General features: G+C 37.3%; 1 protein-coding gene across 3 annotated transcripts in view; it reads left to right on the forward strand.

Moving 5' to 3' along the window:
• Positions 1-21,970, forward strand: part of MAPK10 (mitogen-activated protein kinase 10) — a gene marked incomplete at both ends in the record, with an annotated part of 162,255 nt that overhangs the window by 2,454 nt on the left and 137,831 nt on the right. The gene's annotated exons all lie outside the window — the stretch shown is intronic.

Genomic DNA, 21,970 nt, shown 5'->3' on the forward strand with positions numbered 1-21,970 from the left:
ATTGTGTAAATAAACAATTACAGCAGATAAGTTCTCTCCTCTCTCTCACCCCCAGCCATTTGTTGAACAATTAGCAACACATGGTTGGGATTTTGTCTCTTTTGCACACTGCTGTACTGTAGCACTAAGAATAGTAACTGGCAGAGTGTGGGCTCGCACCAAATATTTGCTTAATGAATGAATGATATCTGTTTGGTTAATGCAATCAATTGCAACTGTGATAGAGCCCTGGTGAAAAATGAGCAGACCTGAATTTCTGGTTAAAATATCTGGGCCTACCGTTTGCAAGCTGTATGACTGTGAGCCATTTCCTTAGTGTCCATGATCCTCGCCATTTACCATGGGCATTAGTACTTAAGAAGCAAACCACAAACAAACAAAAAACTTTATTTTTTTACATATTTCAAGATTAAGTCTGAATTTCAAAAATTATCAATAAAAAGTCTTAAAACTTCAGCTATTACTTTTAATCCAAACAGTTTTTATGTAGGTTGAAGTTATTTTTAAATCAGCTCCCAAAATTTGGGTACAGATGCAGAATGTCTATTTCTAGGAAGAGTTCTTTTAAAGCAAAGGAATAAAGAGAAGTGAAGTCATTTCTTAATGACTCTGATTTTTTTGCTTACTATGAGCATTTGATATCTAGAAAATATACATGCATATTCTATAACTTAAAAACATCATAGCAAGCAGAATATTTCTAGCTGTGACTCAGAGTGCTTTATTTACTTTCCGGGTAGATTTTTTTTTTTTTTTTTTTTTTTGCGGTACGCGGATCTCTCACTGTTGTGGCCTCTCCCGTTGTGGAGCACAGGCTCCGGACGCACAGGCTCAGCGGCCATGGCTCACGGGCCCAGCCGCTCCGCGGCATGTGGGATCTTCCCGGACCAGGGCACAAACCCGTGTCCCTTGCATCGGCAGGTGGACTCCCAACCACTGTGCCACCAGGGAAGCCCAGGGTAGAATTTTTATTTGATGATAATGTTTATTTTTTTCTTTCCTGTAGCTGTGAGCCTCATTTAGTATTCTAGAAATTTAAAGAAAATACTGTATTTATTTTTAGAGGCAGGATTATCTACTTGGGTTTACTTTCAAGCTATGTGCTTTGGAAGCTTCTCATTTCATGAGTTATCTCATGGATTCTTGGTATGCAGTGGTGTTTAACACCATCTCCAGCAGGGTTAGGTTGCTCCCAACTTCTTGCCACACAGACAATATGCAAAGACCTTTAAGTAACTTGTCAACAATTAGTGATCGAGTGTATCCAGAATTCAGGTCTCTTGAGTCTTAATCTGTGGCTTTAAAAAATTATATCATATTTATAATTTTTTCACTGTTATCAGTAAGAAATCTCAGAAAATAGAAAATAAAATTGCCTGGGTAGTTATTTATCAACAGTAAATATGTACATTATCTGTAGTAGTATTAACTTTTTTTCTTAGTTGAATTATTTGAAGAACATGAGATTCATTGAGCTACTCCTATTAATTTCGTTGCTTTTTTCTTTAAAAAACATCAAGCAGCTTTTGCAGGCAAGAGGTTTCTTGTAATATTCTGGAGAGAAATTTGTCTTAGATGATGAAAAAATAATCTTTAGTTTGCACTTGTATGAATCCTTTACAAAAATATAGACTGACAGGGAATTGAAAGTGCAAAAGCTCTTGATCCTCCTGAGAAATAGGTAAGCCTTCTTAGCCTGCTTTTCTCAATTAAATAAAGAAGGACAGAACTATTAAATTTCACTCTATGATTTTTTAAAAGAATCTGTGAAAAGTGCTATTTTTGGAACTCTGCTGTACTGAATAGTACAGGGCTTTATACACATGAAATATAAGAAATATATACACAGAGAGATAATGTGTGTTGGGAAACCTAATGCACACCCACTGGTGTCTACAGCATTTACCACATCCTGATTTGTGTTATCATTGGTTGTACAGGTTTGTGTTTTCCCCACTCAGTGGTGACTGCCTCTGGGGCAGGGCCAGGGCATCTTCATCCTTGTCTTCCAAGCCTGGAATTCTATCTTAATTCGGTAAATGTTCAACAAATGCTTTTGGGTAAAAGAGGGTAAATAAAAACTCAGAAAAACACTGTGTTCTGAGTGGAAATTTGCTTGCCTTTCAAAATCAAGTCAACTTCTCAACATCTTACAATCTTGTAAGTGTATATTAATATATTTAATTGCATTTTGGTTAATTTGCTAATCATAAATCAGTGTTAGTCTAACATTTATCTGTAAAGTTATTAACTTATTGTCCTCTCTATATGTTTACTGATGCATGAGTTGGTTATGAATCATTTAAAATAATTTCTTGATTTTCAGAAAGCCTGAGGGATAGAAGGTTCAAATCAGTGAATCAACAATTATGAGTCTAAGTAACACTACAAATAAAGGGACTGAGCTCAGTGGGCTTCTTTCTGTTAGGACACAGAAACTCTTCATGCCTTCTTACATTGTCTATGCAAGGAGACATCTACACATCGACTGATTATTGATTGGTTCCATCATTCATTTATTCAACACATCTTTACTCAGTGTCTATAACATGTATCTGTAACTTGTAGAAATTAAGGATACAGGGTGAGTATGGTTACTCTCCTCAAAGAACACACTGTCTAGTCTAAAGCACAGTAGAGAGTGGCTAGGCTTATAAACATAAAGAAAACCTATTCTGCTTTGAGTTAAAAACCTCAGTTGTACTTATGGGCTAAACAATAATGAATGAGAAAAGAAAACACCCCAATACTTACCAAATGCTTACTATGTATGATGACTTCACTAAGATTTTATTTCATTTAATCTTTAGAGTGCCATCAATTACCAAGATAGAATTCAATTATGTTTTATTCTGGGATTGGAAACCTCAGCCATTATACTAGAAGGTCTTTCTCTAGTCCCATTATGAACTTTTTGAAATCTTCTATCGGTTATACAGTGTTTTGACTGAAGTGAGTAGCAACAAAATATAACTAAGAAAAAAATACTATGATTAAATGCAAAGAAGATTATGATTCTATTGGTCACCAGTAGGAAAAAAAGAAGACTTTTATATATATTCCAAAGGACAGTTGTGATATATAAGGTCTAAAATATTACCGGGGATATGACAGAAATAGCAGTCTCTTTGTAGAGTTCTTACTAACAAAATTGTTCTTCAGTGTCTTTTGAGGTCTTAGTGTTTTTTGGTATAGCACCTTGTTAGATATGATAGCCAAGACTGAGCATGTTGAATATTTTCTAGTTAAAGCAATGCTTTTCTTATAATAGATATAAAATATTACTAGATGAGTTGACTAGTTAACTAAATGTTATTTTGCTACTCTAATGTCTGGATAACAAAAACACTATGTGTGCATATGTAATAATTTTCCTAGCCACAGATGATGGCTGTTCTAAATAAATAAAAACTTAACTCTTCAGCAAATTTCAAAAGAGTAAATTTAGTGTTACATTTGTGTCTTCTACCTTGGGCAGTTTTTTTCTTAAGATTTATTATCTTATTCCAGTTAATAAATAGATTCAGTTATGTTACTAAATCTTATCTAACAAAAAATGTACAGGTCCTACTTAAGATTCGGTTCTGTACCGATGAACTTCTCTGTATTAGTTTATGTGAGTATGTGTTTGGTTTGCTTGAAGCACATAAAGTTCGGACTTGACTTCTTCTTGAATGATCTTGACTTGAATGTAAATGTAGCTTAATACTATGAGTTTAATTATGGTTGAGGTAGTAATCAGTTTAAATGAAGTTATTGCTTATATCTGTCAAAATAGTTATGCTGTAAAATATCCCAGAATTATCTGTGGTTTTTCAGTGTATAGTTAATAATGCTCTGTCAGAAAAGCACCAAATTGTGGATTTCATTTTAATCTATATAAGTGTTCCTAAGAAATCAACTAATTCCCTAAATACACTACTTTAATTTATTACCCTTTGGATGTTAAGACTTTAGAAAATATATTAAGTGATGATTTTGCTTTTCTGCACAGGCATTTTCTGATGTTGTGGTGTGTGATAAGCAAAGGCTGAATTTTTCAGTAGGTTAAGAAAAATAATGTCCACATTTGTTCTGAGTTCTAAAACCAGTACTAATCAGGAATGTGTCATTCAACTCTTCTATTGTTCACCTTCTCTAAAGGTGAATATTTATTTGGCTGTTTACTAGATACATCTCTAGCTCATTCTAAAAAAAGGCAAGGTAGTTACAAAATACATATTTAAGAGAAGAAAACCAAGATGTTGGAGAATGTGTAATTACTAAAATTAGGTATAAATTAGATCTTTTTATAATTGTGCAATGAGAGAACGAAAATAATATCATATAGGATTTAAGAATAATATTCTTTATTGTATAAATGAAAATAAGACTTTAATGTTCTATATTTTTTTAAAAGAATGTATATTTTAGTTCCACTTTGATTCAGAGATTTTTTTTTAACATCTTTACTGGAGTATAATTGCTTTACAATGTTGTGTTAGTTTCTGCTGTATAACAAAGTGAATCAGCTATATGTATACATATACCTCCATATCCCCTCCCTCTTGTACCTCCCTCCCACCCTCCCATCCCACTCCTCTAGGTGGTCACAAAGCACCGAGCTGATCTCCCTGTGCTATGCAGCTGCTTCCCACTAAGTATCTATTTAACATTTGGTAGTGTATATATAACAATGCTACTCTTTCACCCTGTCCCAGCTTACCCTTCCCCCACCCCGTGTCCACAAGTCCATTCACTACCTCTGTGTCTTTAATCCTGCCCTGCCCCTAGGTTCATCAAAACCTTTTTTTTTTTTTTAGAGTACATATATATGTGTTAGCATATGGTATTTGTTTTTCTCTTTCTGAATTACTACACTCTGTATGACAGTCTCTATGTCCATCCACCTTATTACAAATAACTCAGTTTCATTCCTTTTTATGGCTGAGTAATATCCATTCATCTGTTGATAGACACTTAGATTGCTTCCATGTCCTGACTATTGTAAACAGAGCTTCCGTGAACATTTTGGTACATGACTCTTTGAATTATGGTTTTCTCAGGGTATATGCCCAGTAGTGGGATTGCTGGGTCGTATGGTAGTTCTATTTTTAGTTTTTTAAGGAACCTCCATACTGTTCTCCATAGTGGCTGTACCAATTTACATTCCCACCAACAATGCAAGAGGGTTCCCTTTTTTCCACACCCTCTCCAGCATTTATTGTTTGTAGATTTTTTGTTGATGGTCATTCACAGTGGTGTGAGGTGATACCAAAATGTGGTTTTGATTTGCATTTCTCTAATGATTAGTGATGCTGAGCATCTTTTCATGTCTTTATTGGCAATCTGTATATCTTCTTTGGAAAAATGTCCATTGAGATCTTCCACCCATTTTTGGATTAGGTTGTTTGTTTCTTTGATATTGAGCTGCATGAGCTGCTTGTAAATTTTGGAGATTAATCCTATGTCAGTTGCTTCATTTGCAAATATTTTCTCCCATACTGAGGGCTGTCTTTTCGTTTTGTTTATGGTTTCCTTTGCTGTGCAAAAGCTTTTAAGTTTCATTAGGTCCCATTTGTTTATCTTTGTTTTTATTTCCATTTCTTAAGAAGTGGGTCAAAAAGGATCTTGCTGTGATTTATGTCATAGAGTGTTCTGCCTATGTTTTCCTCTAAGAGTTTGATAGTGTCTGGGCTTACATTGAGGTCTTTAATCCATTTTGAGTTTCTTTTTGTCTATGGAGTTAGGGAGTGTTCTAATTTCATTCTTTTATATATAGCTGTCCAGTTTTCCCAGCACCACTTATTGAAAAGGCTGTCTTTTCTCCATTGTATATTCTTGCCTCCTTTATCAAAAATAAAGTGACCATATGTACATGGGTTTTCTCTGGGATTTCTTTCCTGTTCCATTGATCTATATTTCTGTTTTTGTACCAATACCATACTGTCTTGATTACTGTAGCTTTGTAGTATACTCTGGAGTCAGGGAGCCTGATTCCTCCCACCCTGTTTTCCTTTCTCAAGATTGCTTTGTCTATTTGGGGTCTTTTGTGTTTCCATACAAATTGTGAAAGTTTTTGTTCTAGTTCTGTGAAAAATGCCAGTGGGAGTTTGATAGGGATTGCACTGAATCTGTAGATTGCTTTGGGTAGTAGAGTATTTTCACAATGTGGATCCTTCCAAGCCAAGATCATGGTATGTCTCTCCATCTTTTTGTATCATCTTTAATTTCTTTCATCAGTGTCTTATAGTTTTCTGCATACAGGTATTTTGTCTCCCTAGGTAGGTTTATTCCTAGGTATTTTATTCTTTTTCTTGCAATGATAAATGGCAGTGTTCCCTTAATTTCACTTTCAGATATTTCATCATTTGTGTATAGGAATGCAAGGGATTTCTGTTCATTAATTTTGTATCTTGCAACGTTATGAAATTCATTGATTAGCTCTATTAGATTTCTGGTGGCATTTTTAGGATTCTCTATGTATAGTATCATGTCATCTGCAAACAGTGACAGCTTTACTTCTTCTTTTCTGGTTTGCATTCCTTTTATTTTGTTTTCTTCTCTGATTGCTGTGGCTAAAACTTCCAAAACTATGTTGAATAATAGTGGTGAGAGTGGGCAACCTTGCCTTGTTCCTGATCTTAGTGGAAATGGTTTCAGTTTTTCACCATTGAGGACGATGTTGGCTGTGGGTTTGTCATATATAGCCTTTATTATGTTGAGGTAAGTTCCCTCTGTGCCTACTTTCTGGAGGGTTTTTGTCATAACTCGGTGTTGATTTTTGTCAAAAGTTTTTTCTGCATCGATTGAAATGATCATATGGTTTTTATTCTTCAACTTGTTACTATGGTGTATCACATTGATTGATTTGAGTATATTGAAGAATCCTTGCATCCCTGGAATAAACCCCACTTGATCATGGTGTATGATCCTTTCAATGTACTGTTGGATTCTGTTTGCTAGTATTTTATTGAGGATTTTTGCATCTATGTTCATCAGTGTTATTGGCCTGTAGTTTTCTTTCTTTGTGACATCTTTGTCTGGTTTTGGTATCAGGGTGATGGTGGCCTTGTAGATTGAATTTTGGAGTGTTCTTCCCTCTGCTATATTTTGGAAGAGTTTGAGAAGGATAGGTGTTAGCTCTTCTCTAAATGTTTGATAGAATTCGCCTGTGAAGCCATCTGGTCCTGGGCTTTTTTTTATTGGAAGGTTTTTAATCACAGTTTCAATTGTAGTGCTTGTGATTGGCCTGTTTATATTTTCTATTTCTTCCTGGTTCAATCGCAGAAGGTTGTGCTTTTCTAAGAATTTGTCCATTTCTTTGTCCATTTTATTGGCATATAGTTGCTTGTAGTAATCTCTCATGATCCTTTGTATTTCTGCAGTGTCAGTTTTTTCTTCTCCTTTTTCATGTGTAATCTATTGATTTGAGTCTTCTCCCTTTTTTTCTTGATGTGTCTGGCTAATGGTTTATCAATTTTCTTTATCTTCTCAATGAACCAGCTTTTAGTTTTATTGATCTTTGCTATTGTTTCCTTCATTTCTTTTTCATTTATTTCTGATCTGATTTTTATGATTTCTTTCCTTCTGCTAGCTTTTTTTTTCTTCTCTCTCTTATTGTTTTAGGTGTAAAGTTAGGTTGTTTATTTGAGATTTTTCTTGTTTATTGAGGTAAGATTGTATTGCTGTAAACTTCCCTCTTAGAGCTGCTTTTGCTGCATCCCATAGGTTTTGGCTTGCCGTGTTTTCATTGTCATTTTTTTCTAGGCATTTTTTGATTTCCTTTTAAATTTCTTCAGTGATCTTTTGGTTATTTATTAGCATATTGTTTAGCCTCCATGTTTCTGTGCTTTTTACAGATTTTTTCCTGTAATTGACATCCAGCCTCATAGCTTTGTGGTCAGAAAAGATACTTGATATGATTTCAATTTTCTTAAATTTACCAAGGCTTGATTTATGACCAAAGATATGATCTATCCTGGAGAAGGTTCCACGAGCACTTGAGAAGAAAGTGTATTCTGTTGTTTTTGGATGGAATGTCCTATAAATATCAATTAAGTCTGTGTGTTCTAATGTGTCTTTTAAGACTTGTGTTTCCTTATGTATTTTCATTTTGGATGATCTGTCTTTGGTGAAAGTGGGGTGTTAAAGTCCTCTACTATGATTGTGTTACTGTCGATTTCCCCTTTTATGGCTGTTAGCATTTGCCTTGTGTATTGAGGTGCTCCTTTGTTGGGTGCATAAATATTTACAATTGTTATATCTTCTTCTTGGATTGATCCCTTGATCATTATGTAGTGTCCTTCTTTGTCTCTTGTAATAGCCTTTATTTTAAAGTGTATTTTATCTGATTTCAGAATTGCTACTCCAGCTTTTTTTTGATTTCCATTTGCATGGAATATCTTTTTCCAACCCCTCACTTTCAGTCTGTATGTGTTCCTAGGTCTGAAGTGGGTCTCTTGTAGACAGCATATATATGGGTCTTGTTTTTGTATCCATTCAGCCATTCTATGTCTTTTGTTTGGAGCATTTAATTCATTTACATTTAAGGTAATTATCAATATGTATGTTCCTATTACCCTTTTCTTAATTGTTATGGGTTTGCTATGGTAGGTCTTTTCCTTTGCTTGTGTTTCCTGCCTAGAGAAATACCTTTAGGATTTGTTGTAAAGCTGGTTTCGTGGTGCTGAATTCTCTTAACTTTTTTTGTTTGTAAAGATTTTAATTTCTCTGTTAAATCTTAGTGAGATCCTTTCTGGTTAGAGTAATCTTGGTTGTAGGTTTTTCTCTTTCATCACTTTAAATATGTCCTGCCACTCCTTTCTTGCTTGTAGAGTTTCTGCTGAAAGATCAGCTGTTAACCTTATGGAGATTCCCTTGTATAGTATTTGTTGCTCTTCCCTTGCTGCTTTTAATATTTTTTTTTGTATTTAAGTTTTGATAGTTTGATTAATATGTGTCTTGGTGTGTTTTTCCTTGAATTTATCCTTTATGGGACTCTCTGAGCTTCCTGCACTTGATTGACTATTTCCTTTTCCATGTTAGGGATGTTTTCAACTATAATTTCTTCAAATATTTTCTCAGACCCTTTCTTTTTCTCTTCTTCTTCTGGGACCCCTATACTTCAAATGTTGGTGCATTTAATGTTGTCCCAGATGTCTCTGAGACTGTCCTCAATTCTTTTCATTCTTTTTACTTTATTCTGCTCTCTGGCAGTTATTTCCAGTATTTTATCTTCCAGGTCACTTATCCGTTCTTCTACTCAGTTATTCTGTTATGGATTCCTTCTAGAGTATTCTTAATTTCATTTATTGTGTTGTTCATCACTTTTTGTTTGCTCTTTAGTTCTTCTAGATTCTTGTTAAATGTTTCTTGTATTTTCTCCATTCTATTTCTGAGATTTTGAATCATCTTTACTATCATTACTCTGAATTCTTTTTCATGTAGACTGCCTATTTCTTCTTCATTTGTTTGGTCTGGTGGGTTTTTACCTTGCTCCTCATCTCCTGCATATTTCTCTGGTTTCTCATTCTTTTTAACTTACTGTGTTTGTGGGCTCCATTTCACAGGCTGCAGCTTCGTAGTTTCCATTGTTTTTGGTGTCTGCCCCCAGTGGATGATGTTGGTTAAGTGGGTTATGTAGGCTTCCTGGTGGGGGGGGGACTGGTGCCTGTGTTCTGGTGGGTGGGGTGTATCTTGTCCTTCTGGTGGGCATGGCTGCATCCGGTGGTGTGTTTTGCAGTGTCTGGGAACTTAGTATGACTTTAGGCAGCCTCTCTGCTAATGGTTGGGGTTGTGTTCCTATCTTACTAGTTGTTTGACATGAGGCGTTGAACACTGGAGCTTTCTGGCCATTGGATGGAGCTGGTTCTTCGTGCTGAGAAGAAGATCTCTGGGAGAGCTCTTTCCAATTGATGTTACGTGGGGCCGGGAATTTTCTTGTGGTCTAATGTCCTGGACTTGGCCTTCCCACCTCAAAGACTCAGGCCTGACCCCTGGCTGGAGCCCTGGCTGCCAGCCACATGGCTCAGAAGAAAAGGAAGAAAGGAAAACAAAGAAACAAAACAGACAGAACCATAGTATAATTGGTAAAAGCAAACCAGTACAGACAAAATCACACAAAGAAGCATACACATACACAATCAGAAAAAGAGAAAAAGGAAAAAAAAATATATTATAAAAAAGGAAGAGAGCAATGAAACCAATAAGCAAATCCACCAATGATAATAAACACTAAATACTATGCTAAGATAAAAATAAAACCAGAAACAAATTAGATGCAGAATGCAAACCCCAAGTCTACAGGTGCTCCCAAAGTCCACTGCCTCAATTTTGCAAACATTCATTGTCTATTCAGGTATTCTTCAGTTTCAGGGTTTATCAAGTTGACTGTGGGTATTTAATTTGTTGCTCCTAAGGCTGCTGGGAGAAATATCCCTTTCTCTTCTTTGTTTGCACAGCTCCTGGGGTTCAGCTTTGGTTTTGGCCCCACCTCTGCATGTAGGTCTCCCTCAGGTGTCTGTTCCCTGCCCAGACAGGAGGGGGTTAAAGCAGCAGCTGATTAGGGATCTCTTGCTCACTCAGGCTGAGGGGAGGGAGGAGTATGGTAGTCATAATTGGAATGTGGGGTGAGCCTGTGGCAGCAGAGGCCGGCATGACGTTGCAACAACCTGAGGTGCACCATGTGTTCTTCCAGGGAAGTTGTCCCTGGATCTTTTGACCCTTGCACTGGTGTGCTGCAAATGCTCCAGGGTGGTATGGATAGTGACCTGCTCTTGCACACAGGACTCTTGCTGGCAGCGGCTACAGTGTTAGCAGTTCATGCCCATCTCTGTGGTCTGAACTGATAGCTGCAGCTCACGCCTGTCTCTGGAGCCTGCTTAGGCAGTGCTCTGCTTTCTGTGGGCACACTGAGAAGGAATCCCCTCTCCTCACACACTCCAAAACAAAGGTCTCTTGCCTCTCTGACAGGTACAGACTTTTTCTGGACTCTTTCCCAGCTAGCTGAGGTGCTCTAGCTCCCTTCACTCTGTCTTCATACAGACAACTCCAGTCCTCTCCCTGGGGTCTGACTTCTAAAGCCTGAGCCTCAGCTCCCAGCCCCAACCTGCCCTGGTGGGTGAGCACACAAGCATCTCAGGCTGGTAAGTGCTGGTCACCACCGATCTTCTTTGTGGGAATCTCTCTGCTTTGCCCTCTGCACCCCTGTTGCTGCGCTCTCCTTCATGGCTTCAAAACTTCCCCCCCACACACACACCGTCTCTGCCAGTGAAAGGCCTTCCTAATGTATGGAAACTTTTCCCCCTTCACAGCTCCCACCCAGAGGTACAGGTCCTATCCCTATTCTTTTGTCTCTCTCTTTTCTTTTGCCCTACCCAGGTACATGGAGATTTTCTTGCCTTTTGGGAAGTCTGAGATCTTATGCCAGCATTCAGTAGGTGTTCTGTAGGAGTTGTTCCACATGTAGATGTATTTTTGATGTATTCGTAGGGAGGAAGGTGGATATCTTACTCCACCACCATCTTGAAGGTCCGATGTTCCATATTCTTAAATGTAGCATTTCAATTTTCCCTTCCAAAAAAACAAAAGCATATTTTAGAGATAAGTCAGTGAAATCCAGATAACTCACTTTAAACATTTTGATTCTTAAATGAATTTTTATTCTCCTTATGATGAAACAACCTTTTCCTCCTACCCTGAGAAAGTATTTTTTAAAAATTAACCATTGGGCTTCCCTGGTGGCGCAGTGGTTAAGAGTCTGCCTGCCGATGCAGGGGACGCGGGTTCATGCCCCGGTCCAGGGGGATCTCGCGTGCCGCGGAGCGGCTGGTCCCTTGAGCCATGGCGGCTGGGCCTGTGCATCCAGAGCCTGTGCTCTGCAACGGGAGAGGCCACAGCAGTGAGAGGCCCGTGTACCGAAAAAATAAATAAATAAATAAAATTAACCATTATTTATTAACCTTGAAATTTTGTCCCATCTTGATTATATAATACCTCTTATTATTGCCTATTTTATACTTCATTTTTTTTATTAAAGACAAATTGCAGATATGCAGATCAAAAGTGTACATAGAATTCAAGGTGATTAGCTTAGTAGTTAGATCATTGTGATAATGAAGCTGGCATTCTACTTTGATCCTGTAAGGGACAATTTAGTATTAAGCTCCATGAGGACAGAAGCTTTATGTTCTCAGTGCTTAGAACATTGCTTGGCACCTTGTAAGGCCAAAAAAATATTTACTGAGTGAAAAACATACTGCAATAGTGGATAGACCTCAAATCTCAGTAACTTATTAAGACAAAAGTTTATTTCCTGTTATACAAAGTCTAGAACAGGTTGGTAAGGACCCTCCTCTATCTGGTGACTTAGGAGTTTTGTCTTCTATCATCTTGTGACTCAGGAACTGCCATCTTGTGATGTCCAGTTAAGGCATCACAGTGTGGAAAGAGGTGGATTGTAGAGGCACACCTCTTAAATGCCTCTGCATTTAGATGATACCTGCCACTTCTTCTTGTAGTCCACTGGCCAGATACAGCAACTTGGCCCCAACAGAACTACAAGGGAGCTGGGAAATGTAGTAGAGCATGTGGTAACCACAGAGCAACTGTTTTCACCACAAATGAAAACACAGAAAAGTAATTTATTACCTGACCATTCTGAACCCTGTTGGTTATACATTGAGTTTATAGTAGTATCATAGTGCCTTGGGATGGCACTATGGCCCAGGCCAACTTTTGGTTAAAAACATTCTAAAACTACTAATTAGCTATGTCTTTAAATGATATCTAACTTCTCAATAATAACTGTAGTAGTAGTATTAGTAATAATAATAACAACAAGCAACTTTAAAAAAAATAAATTTATTTTATTTATTTATTTTTGTCTGTGTTGGGTCTTCATTGTTGTGCGCAGGCTTTCTCTAGTTGAGGCGAACAGGGGCTACTCTTTGTTGTAGTGCATGGGCTTCTCATTGCTGTGGCTTCTCTTGTTGGGGATCACGAGCTCTAGGCACGCGGGCTTCAGTAGTTGTGGCTCATGGGCTCTAGAGCGCAGGCTCAGTAGTTGTGGCGCACGGGCTTAGTTGCTCTACAGCATGTGGGATCTTCCTGGATCAGGGCTCGAACCCATGTCCCCTGCATTGTTAGGTGGATTCTTAACCACTGTGCCACCAGGGAAGCCCTACAACAAACAGCTTTGTTGAGAGTTTCCTGTAAGCTTATACCATGCTAAGAGCTTTACATAGATTATCATATTTAACTTTCCCACTAATCAAAAGAAGTAGATTACAGGCATACCTTGTTGCATTGTGCTTCACTTTATAGTACTTCACAGGTACTATTTTTTACAAATTGAAGTTTTGTGGCCACCCTGCATTGAGCAACTCTATTAGTGCCATTTTTCTAACAGCATTTGCTCACCTTGAGTCTCCGTGTCACATTTTGGTAATTCCCACAGTATTTCAAACTTTTAAATTATTATTATATTTGTTATTATATTCTGTGATTGGTGATATTTGATATTACTATTGTAATTATTTTGGGGGGCACAATGAACTGGGCCCATTTAAAATGAGGACCTTAATTGATAAATGTTTTGTGTTCTGACTGCTCCACCAGCAGGCTGTTCCCCTGTCTCTCTCCCTCTCCTTGTGCCTCCCTATTCCCTGAGACACAAGAATATTGAAATTAGACCAATTAATAATCTTACAATGCCTTCTAAGGATTCAAGTGAAAGGAAGTGTTGTATATCTCTCACTTTGAATTGAAAGCTAGAAATGATTAAGCTTAGTGAGGAAGGCATTGAAAGCTGATATAGGCCAAAACCTAGGCCTCTTGTGCCAAATAGTTAGCCAAGTTTTGAATACAAAGGAAAAGTTCTTGAAGGAAATTAAAATCACTACTCCAGTGAACACACAAATGATAAGAAAATGAAACATCCTTATTGCTGATATGGAGAAAGTTTTAGTGGTCTAGACAGAAGATCAAACCAGTTACAACATTCCCTTAAACCAAAACCCAGTCCAGAGAAAGGCCCTAACTCCCTTCAATTCTATGAAGGCTGAGAGAAATGAAGAAGCTACAGGAGAAAAGTTTGAAGCTAGCAGAGGTTGGTTCATGAGATTTACGAAAAGAAGATATCTTCTTAACATAAAAGTGCAAGGTGAAGCAGCAAGTCCTGATGTAGAAGCTGCAGCAAGTTATCCAGAAGATCTAGCTAAGATAATTAATGAAGGTGGTGATACTGAAAAACAGATTGTCAACATAGACAAAACAGCCGTCTATTAGAAGAGGATGCCATTTAGGACTTTCATAGCTATAGAGGAGAAGTCAATGCCTGACTTCAAAACTTCAAAGGACAGGCTGACTCTCTTGTTAGGGGTTAATATACCTGGTAACTTTAAGTTGAAGCCAATGCCCATTTGCCACTGAAAAAGTTCTAGGGCCCTTAAGAATGATGCTAAATCTACTCTACTTGTGCTCTAAAATGGAACAAAGCCTAGATAACAGCACATCTGTTTACAATATGGTTTACCGAATAATTTAATCCCACAGTTGAGACCTACTGTTCAGAAAAAAGATTCCTTTTGAAATATTACTGCTCATTGACAATGCACCTGGTCACCCAAGAGCTCTGATGGAGATGAAATTAATGTTGTTTTCATGCCTGTTAGCACAACATCCATTCTGTAGTCCATGGATCAAGGAATAATATCCAGTTTCAAGTCTTATTATTTAAGACATATTGTAAGGACATAGCTGCCATAGACAGTGATTCCTCGATGGATCTGGGCAAAGTAGATTGAAAACCTTCTGGAAAGGATTCACCATTTTAGATGTCATTAAGAATACTTGTGATTCAAGGGAAGAAGTCAAAATATCAATTTAACAGGAGTTTAGAAGAAGTTGATTTTAACCCTCATGGATAACTTTGAAGGGTTCAAGACTTCAGTTGAGGAAGTAACTGCAGATATGGTGGAAATAGCAAGAGAACTAGAATTAGAAGTGGAGCTTGAAGATGTGATTGAATTGCTGCAGTCTCATGATAAAACTTTAACAGATAAGGAGCTGCTTCTTATGGACGAACAAAGAAAGTAGTTTCTTGAGAAGGAAACTACTCCTGGTGATTATGCTGTGAAGATTGTTGAAATGGCAACAAAGGATTTAGTATATAACATAAACTTAGTTGATAAAGCAGCAGCAAGATTTGAGAGGTTTGACTCCAACTTTGAAAGAAGTTTTACTGTGGGTAAAATGCCATCAAACTGCTTTGCATACTACAGAAAAATCATTCATAAAAGGAAGTCAATCGATGTGGCAAACTTTACTGTTATCTTATTTTGAGAAATTTCCACAGCCTCACCAGGCTTCAGCAACCACCACCTATCAGTCAGCAGCATCAACATTGAGGCAAGAGCTTCCACCAGCTAAAACATTATGACTCGCTGAAGGCTCATTATGGTTAGCATTTTTCAGCAATAAAATAGTTAAAAGTTAAGGTATGTATTTTTTTATACTTAACAGACAACAGTATAGTGTAAGCCTAACTTTATTTTATTTTATTTTATTTATTTATTTTTGCGGTACGCGGGCCTCTCACTGCTGCGGCCTCTCCCATTGCGGAGCACAGGCTCCGGACGTGCAGGCTCAGCGGCCATGGCCCACGGGCCCAGCTGCTCCGCGGCATGTGGGATCTTCCCGGACAGGGGCACGAACCCGTGTCCCCTGCATCAGCAGGCGGACTCTCAACCACTGTGCCACCAGGGAAGCCCTGAAGCCTAACTTGTATATGCCCTGGGAAACCAAAAAATTCATGTGACTCACTTTATTGTGGTGATCTGGAACAAAACTCACAATTTCTCCAAGATATGCATGTACTGCGCTCATTCTGTAAATAAGGACACTAGGGCTAAGATTGTGAAAAGCTTGCCCAGGCCCTCACACTAAGGATTCTTAGATAAAAGCTGAATTTTTACCCTTTGCTGAAATCCTTACTCTAGGATTTCTCAAGTGCAAAATGAAAATACTGTCTTACATGAAATGATTTATTAGATACTTAGCACAGCATCTGGTCCTAATACTAGCTTGGTGCTTAGTAGATATTCAAACAGTACTAGCTGTCTTCCTTTATATATAAAGAACAGGCAGGCAGAAGCCATGCCTGCCTGCTCTACTATTGATTATTCTTATGTGCTTTTTCACATAATTGAAAATTGTGATTAAACATAATGTAAGTCTTGGAGTTTTTACTGCATTACTGATTTATAATAAGCCATTGATTCCACAGAGTAACCATCTCTGGGCCAATCAACATAACAGTGATGTAGATTCCACACTGTAATCCTCCTTGAAGAGTAACACTTCAAGAAGTCGAATGGAGAAAATATACTCAGGACAAAACAAAATCTAATCCTTAATGTCTTTAAGGATTGTCTCAAATATCCCTCTTTAAAACTAATATGTAGATAATTTGATTCGGATTTTAAATGGATTGAACACATGCCTTTCTGCCATAACAAACAGAGTAGCAGGCATTGTTTCTGCTGACTTTATATAACAATCTTGGAGGGGCAAGAGCAACTCAACATGTTGGCCATAACTGTAAGACTGAAGAGCTCAATATCATTTGTGTCAAAAGCAGAATCACCACTTTTGTCAGATACTTTTCAGTATCCAAACGACAAAATAATACCCAACAGATTGACCAGTTCATTTTCTGGAGGTGCATTTTGTAGCGAATTCGTGTTGGCTATCCTGTTGAGCTAGATCAATGTTACATCCAGAGCTAGATCAATGTTACATCCATAGCATCTTCAATAGTCCCTGGCATATAGTAGGTGCTCAATAGACATTTAACAAATTCTAGGCAGCTCTGAAAATCCAGTTTTCCATCAACAACACAAGATTGTCTACTTCAACCCTGAATTGTTTAGTGCTATGTTCAAACTCCAGGCTGGGACAATTGATAAATGAAAGAGAAGGATATGTTATTCACTCATCTCTCTCATGCTCTATTCCTACAGCTCACCTTATCATAAGAAAACCACATCACTGTTCTAAGTTATTTTAGCTGAACTAGTGAATGGTTTAGTAAAAGAAGAACACATGTTTTGGAGTTGGACAAACTTTAATTCATGTTAATTGGTGCCACTAATCAAGAGTTCCAAGACTTTGAGCCAATTAACAGCTCTGTATGCCACTTTCCTCATCTGCTGTTAGTGTTAAATATAGTATTTAACAGAATACAAAGTTCACCTTTACTAGGTAAGTGACTAGTGCTGGTTCACCTTTCTTTCTCCCCTTGTCTTATTGAGAGTTGATATCATATAAGTCATATGAAGCATATTTCTATGTCTTTGATGAAAAAATACTGTATCTACTGCCTGTTGTTTGATTCCAGGGTTATTATATAAAGAACTACTGAATATTTTTCCCCAGGGTTGAGTGCTAGAGAAATTTTACCTTTCCTATGAACTACTGTATGGTATACTTTATGAAATTAATGAATCAAAACTTGCCACTCACTGTGGTCTTGTTGTTGTCATGTTTTTCCTTTGGCTTGCTGGAAGCATGACACTAACTTTTGTGCTCAAGACAGTAGATATTCAAAACTTAAGTCTTCTGGTAAAACAGTCATCTCTCAGCCTGCTTTATTTGACATTTATTCTTAAAACTGGATTTAATGGTTTCGTTGTTTCTATATCTTTTATGGTGAGCTGCACAAATCCTTTTTGTAACCACACAGAATACAAATAATAAATGAATGAAGGACTAAAATGACTTGGTTTCATAGGTGTTAAGTGCAGAACTAATCCAGGCTTGGTGCTCTTTTCAGCTGAAACTGAAAGTTTTATTCAAGAGAAACTAAGGAAACTTAACATCTAAAAATTCTTAAACCTTAATGTTTCCTGCTCAGGAACTGACTAGCAGTAACACAGGCCAGTCATGCACAGGTGAAAATGGGGAGGGAGTGAAATACAGGTTATTAAGTCCGAGAAAAATGCAATCAAAGCTTTGGACACCTGCAGGATAAGATCAGTAATGTGGGACATTTTTCTTTTCAAACTCCATAGCTATGGGCTAGCACCTGAACTGATGATAAGAATCATGACACAAGCCCTTTCTTATAGGTCTGTGTAATATGCTGTCTTTTCACAGAACAGATTATATTCAGATTTCCTCTCTGCCTATCAAACTGCCAGCAGCAATAAAGTCTTCTTTGAACTTAGCTTAAAATTTTTTGGGGAGATGAGGGGCAGGGAGGAAATGAGTTTGCTTTGAATGTTTTCAAAGAAAATTTTATTATGTCAATATAAAATAAATCATTGAGTCATTTAAATATAAGATTAATATTCAGTGGGGGAATGAGTTACTTTTGAAATTAATTTGAATCAATGGTAGAGTAGACTACTCTAAATCTGTAGTTATTTTGAGCCGTATTGATCTCCAAAAGTCACCACTGTGATGTTTTTCATTTTTAATATAACATTTCTGATTTATAATTAATTTAATCAACATCTTAATTTTTTCTCTGGAAAAACACTTTTCATTTTGACGAGCATTTATGAATACTTGTGAGTTTCATACATTCCTCCCATATGTTTTAGTATAAATTTAATATAAATAGATGATGGAATGTTTATTTTCATGAGATAATTGAGAGAAAATTGACTGGACACTTTATTGTAATTGTGAGATAGGAAAACACATCCCAGGGAAAATGACATCTGGGCCTGCTTATAGAGGTGCTGATACTAAGGAAAGTCATCATGGCACTATTTTTAACTTCCACATCCTTTGTTTACTTGGTTTGACCTGCATTTCCTCCAGTTTTTGCCTCTCCAACTAGCCTTTTTTGAATGGTGACATCTCTTGCATCTACTGTTCTTTAAAATAGTGGTTCTTGAAGTGTGGAACTTGTTAGAAATACAAACTCTTGGCCTTATCTTAGTCCCACTGAATCAGAAACTTTTCAGTGGGACTCAACAATCTATGTTTTACAAGCTCCTCAGGTAGTTCTGATCCATATTAAAACTTCAGAATCCCTGCCTTAAACTATTGGCCAGTCATGCCTTCCCAATACGAATTTCTGATTCTTCCTGTCTTGGGTTCAAATCATCAGTTCTGTGATCTGAATAGGAATATACTAAAACATATAACAGGTGAAAAATCTCTTCAGCATTGATAATATTTTTCCATAGTGTGCTTAATGGCATATTTTCATAGGCTTATTTTTAGAGAAAAGTTTATATTTGAACTTTATAATCATGATAAGACTGCATGGAAATTGAGGAAGGAAATTTGTGTGTGTGTGTGTGTGTGTGTGTGAATTTACAGATTTTACAATGATGATTTTTAATCTTATTCTGAGAAATTATATGCTTTCAAATGGATAAAAAAATCACTGAGTAGCTTTTATTTTAGAAAATGTGTCAGGGCATTAGATAATTCATTTGAATAGCTTTTATTTGTTTCTTTTTGACTGGGAATACTTTTGTAGCTAAAATTTTGCTCTTGGTCTAAGCTCTATGACTGTTTTAACCATTTTACCAAACTACCACCAAGTCTGTGTATAACTTCCCCATTACATGAAAAGTCCTGCTCCAGGTATGCACTGGGAAAAATTACAGGGTACTTCTCAGGTGTGTGAACAATTGCTGTGATGAAATGATATACTCCATTATAGCACTTGGCCAGCTGGTGACCTGTCCTGAGTACCAAGACTTCGTTAGTTCTTGAGTCTGGAGCAGATGTCTTTCAAATACTTGAATCTGAGATGTAGGGTAATCCTTGTCCTAACTAGGACTCTGGTTTCCAGTTTGTGTTTGCCATGAACAATGGAATTTGGCAATACGTAAAGACACCAAGTGTGTGTTCCCTGATGCAGAAGCAGAAATATTACTTCTGCTTCATAATAAGTGTTTTACTTTCCAAATATCTCAGGCAGAGATATGTGATCTGTTTCACAGGCTTCAGGCGTTCCTTCCACTCCAGTGTGTTATTCTCAATATGCATGAGAATACTTCGAAGCCTTATTAAAACAGAATGTTGGACCCGAGTTCCTGATTTAATAGGTGTGGGGTGGGAGTGAGCAGACTCATTTCTAACAAGTCTACAGGTGATGCTGATACTGATGCTCCAGAGAGCACACTGTGAGAATGATTTTCTAATGCTGCCTTTCTCAAAGTCAGATCCTCAGATCCTCAAATCAGAATCACCTGGACTGCGTAGTAATCTCCAGATCCTCAGGACCTACGCTGAAAACCTGAATCCAAATCTCCAAGGTTTTGTCAGTGATTTGTATTTTATCAAGCTCCCCATGTAGTCCAAATGTGCACTCACATCTGAGAACAAGTTAGAGGGGAGGACTGGGCATATAGTTAGCCAGAGAAAACACAAATCAAGTCTCTTTCCAACATTACCAATTTTATACCATGACTTGGCATTCATGGTTGTTTTATACATAGTAGTTGGATGAATTAATGATAATGAATGACTGCAGGCAATTAGTTGCTACTCCCTGTTTGCTCCTAGCATCTTTTCTTTATTCTGCTATAAAATATATTTTCCATATTTTAACTACTTTCTTATTTTACTGCCTCCATCTAGATGGGGAACTTATCTTTTTTTGTATCTCCAGTGCCAGAAGTCTAGAACATCAAGGTCATTACATATGATTACTACATACATGCAATGCAGTTGGAATAGCGACATTTCAGAGGTGAAGAGAATATGTGGGGAAAGGGAAATAGATTACTTAGGTTCGATGACACTAGTGTGTGCTAAGAATTTTGTGGGTGGTCAGAAACTAGAGTAGTACAGGATGTGAAGGGTCAGAACATGACAAATGGCAAGTCGGGCACTTTGTACCAAATTAACCTTGACAGATGAAGTTCCTTTGTTAGTCTAGCTCCAGTTGCTTTTTTACCTTTCCTTGCCAAGGGAAAAAAATGACTTTAGTAGGGTTAGTTTACTGATACATTCAAAAAGTCTAGCGTAGAAATGGACTATGGTGTAGAGAACAGTTCCTGATACTGTAGTTGAAATAAAGGATCATTATAATGTTCTTGTTTCTGCTATTGTCCACACCCATTGTCTAAATTCTAAACCCTGTTTAGTCTCCATGAATGGGCTCACAATGCCCTGATTCTTAATAGTGTTGTTTAATTTCCTATTCTGTACTTTATAGGCTGCCTCCTGGATTTCAGACCTCTCATGATTGTATTTGTGAATTACCTGAATTTTCAGTCTCTGTCCAAACAACCTAGATTCCTAATTTATAGTCCACTCTGTTCTTTGAGGTCTGTGTGCATTTGTACTGGATTGTTGCTAGCATATGTCTCCCAGTCATAGGCTGGTGCCTGTCACGACTGTTCTGCTCTCAAGCCCATCTGGGGTCTTAAGGTTCTTGTACTAGATTTGTAGGTTTTGCCACCCTTGTCCACAAAGTCCCCATTGTATTCTCCTCATTACTAATGCTGCCTGTTCCTCATCCAAGAGCATACAGGGCAAATTAGTTTGTACTCCCATTTCAATTTTTTAATTAGAAATGAAATGCCAAAAATGTCTAAGGAAATGGCTTTATTACCAACTACAGGTCCAGAGCCTAATGAGGTTTAAATCTTCTTTCAGATTATGTGAGAATTAGATTTTTGGAGGTCAGTATATATTAAAACCATACAAAGACCTTTAGTTTAGATTCTGGGCTCAGAACATTAAAGCCAGTTTTGTTTTGTTTCTTACTAATTAAAGCTTTGACCTACTCAAAAGATGTAAGTATGTAATTATTCATTGTGTGGGAATGTCCCACTCATTGCAGGACAACCAGCATTGGTTGATAAGCCACATCTATTATTGTGGCACACCAAAACATGCCCATATATCTCCCAAATGCCTGCTAAGGGTTAGTGTCACCTCTAAAGAGAACCACTGGTTTAGACTATTCAATTTTCAAGTGCTGGAACCGGGAAATAACCCACAGAGCATGTGA

This window comes from Mesoplodon mirus (assembly GCF_964341445.2).
Source record: "Mesoplodon mirus genome assembly, chromosome: 2".
Classification (NCBI taxonomy): domain Eukaryota; kingdom Metazoa; phylum Chordata; class Mammalia; order Artiodactyla; family Ziphiidae; genus Mesoplodon; species Mesoplodon mirus.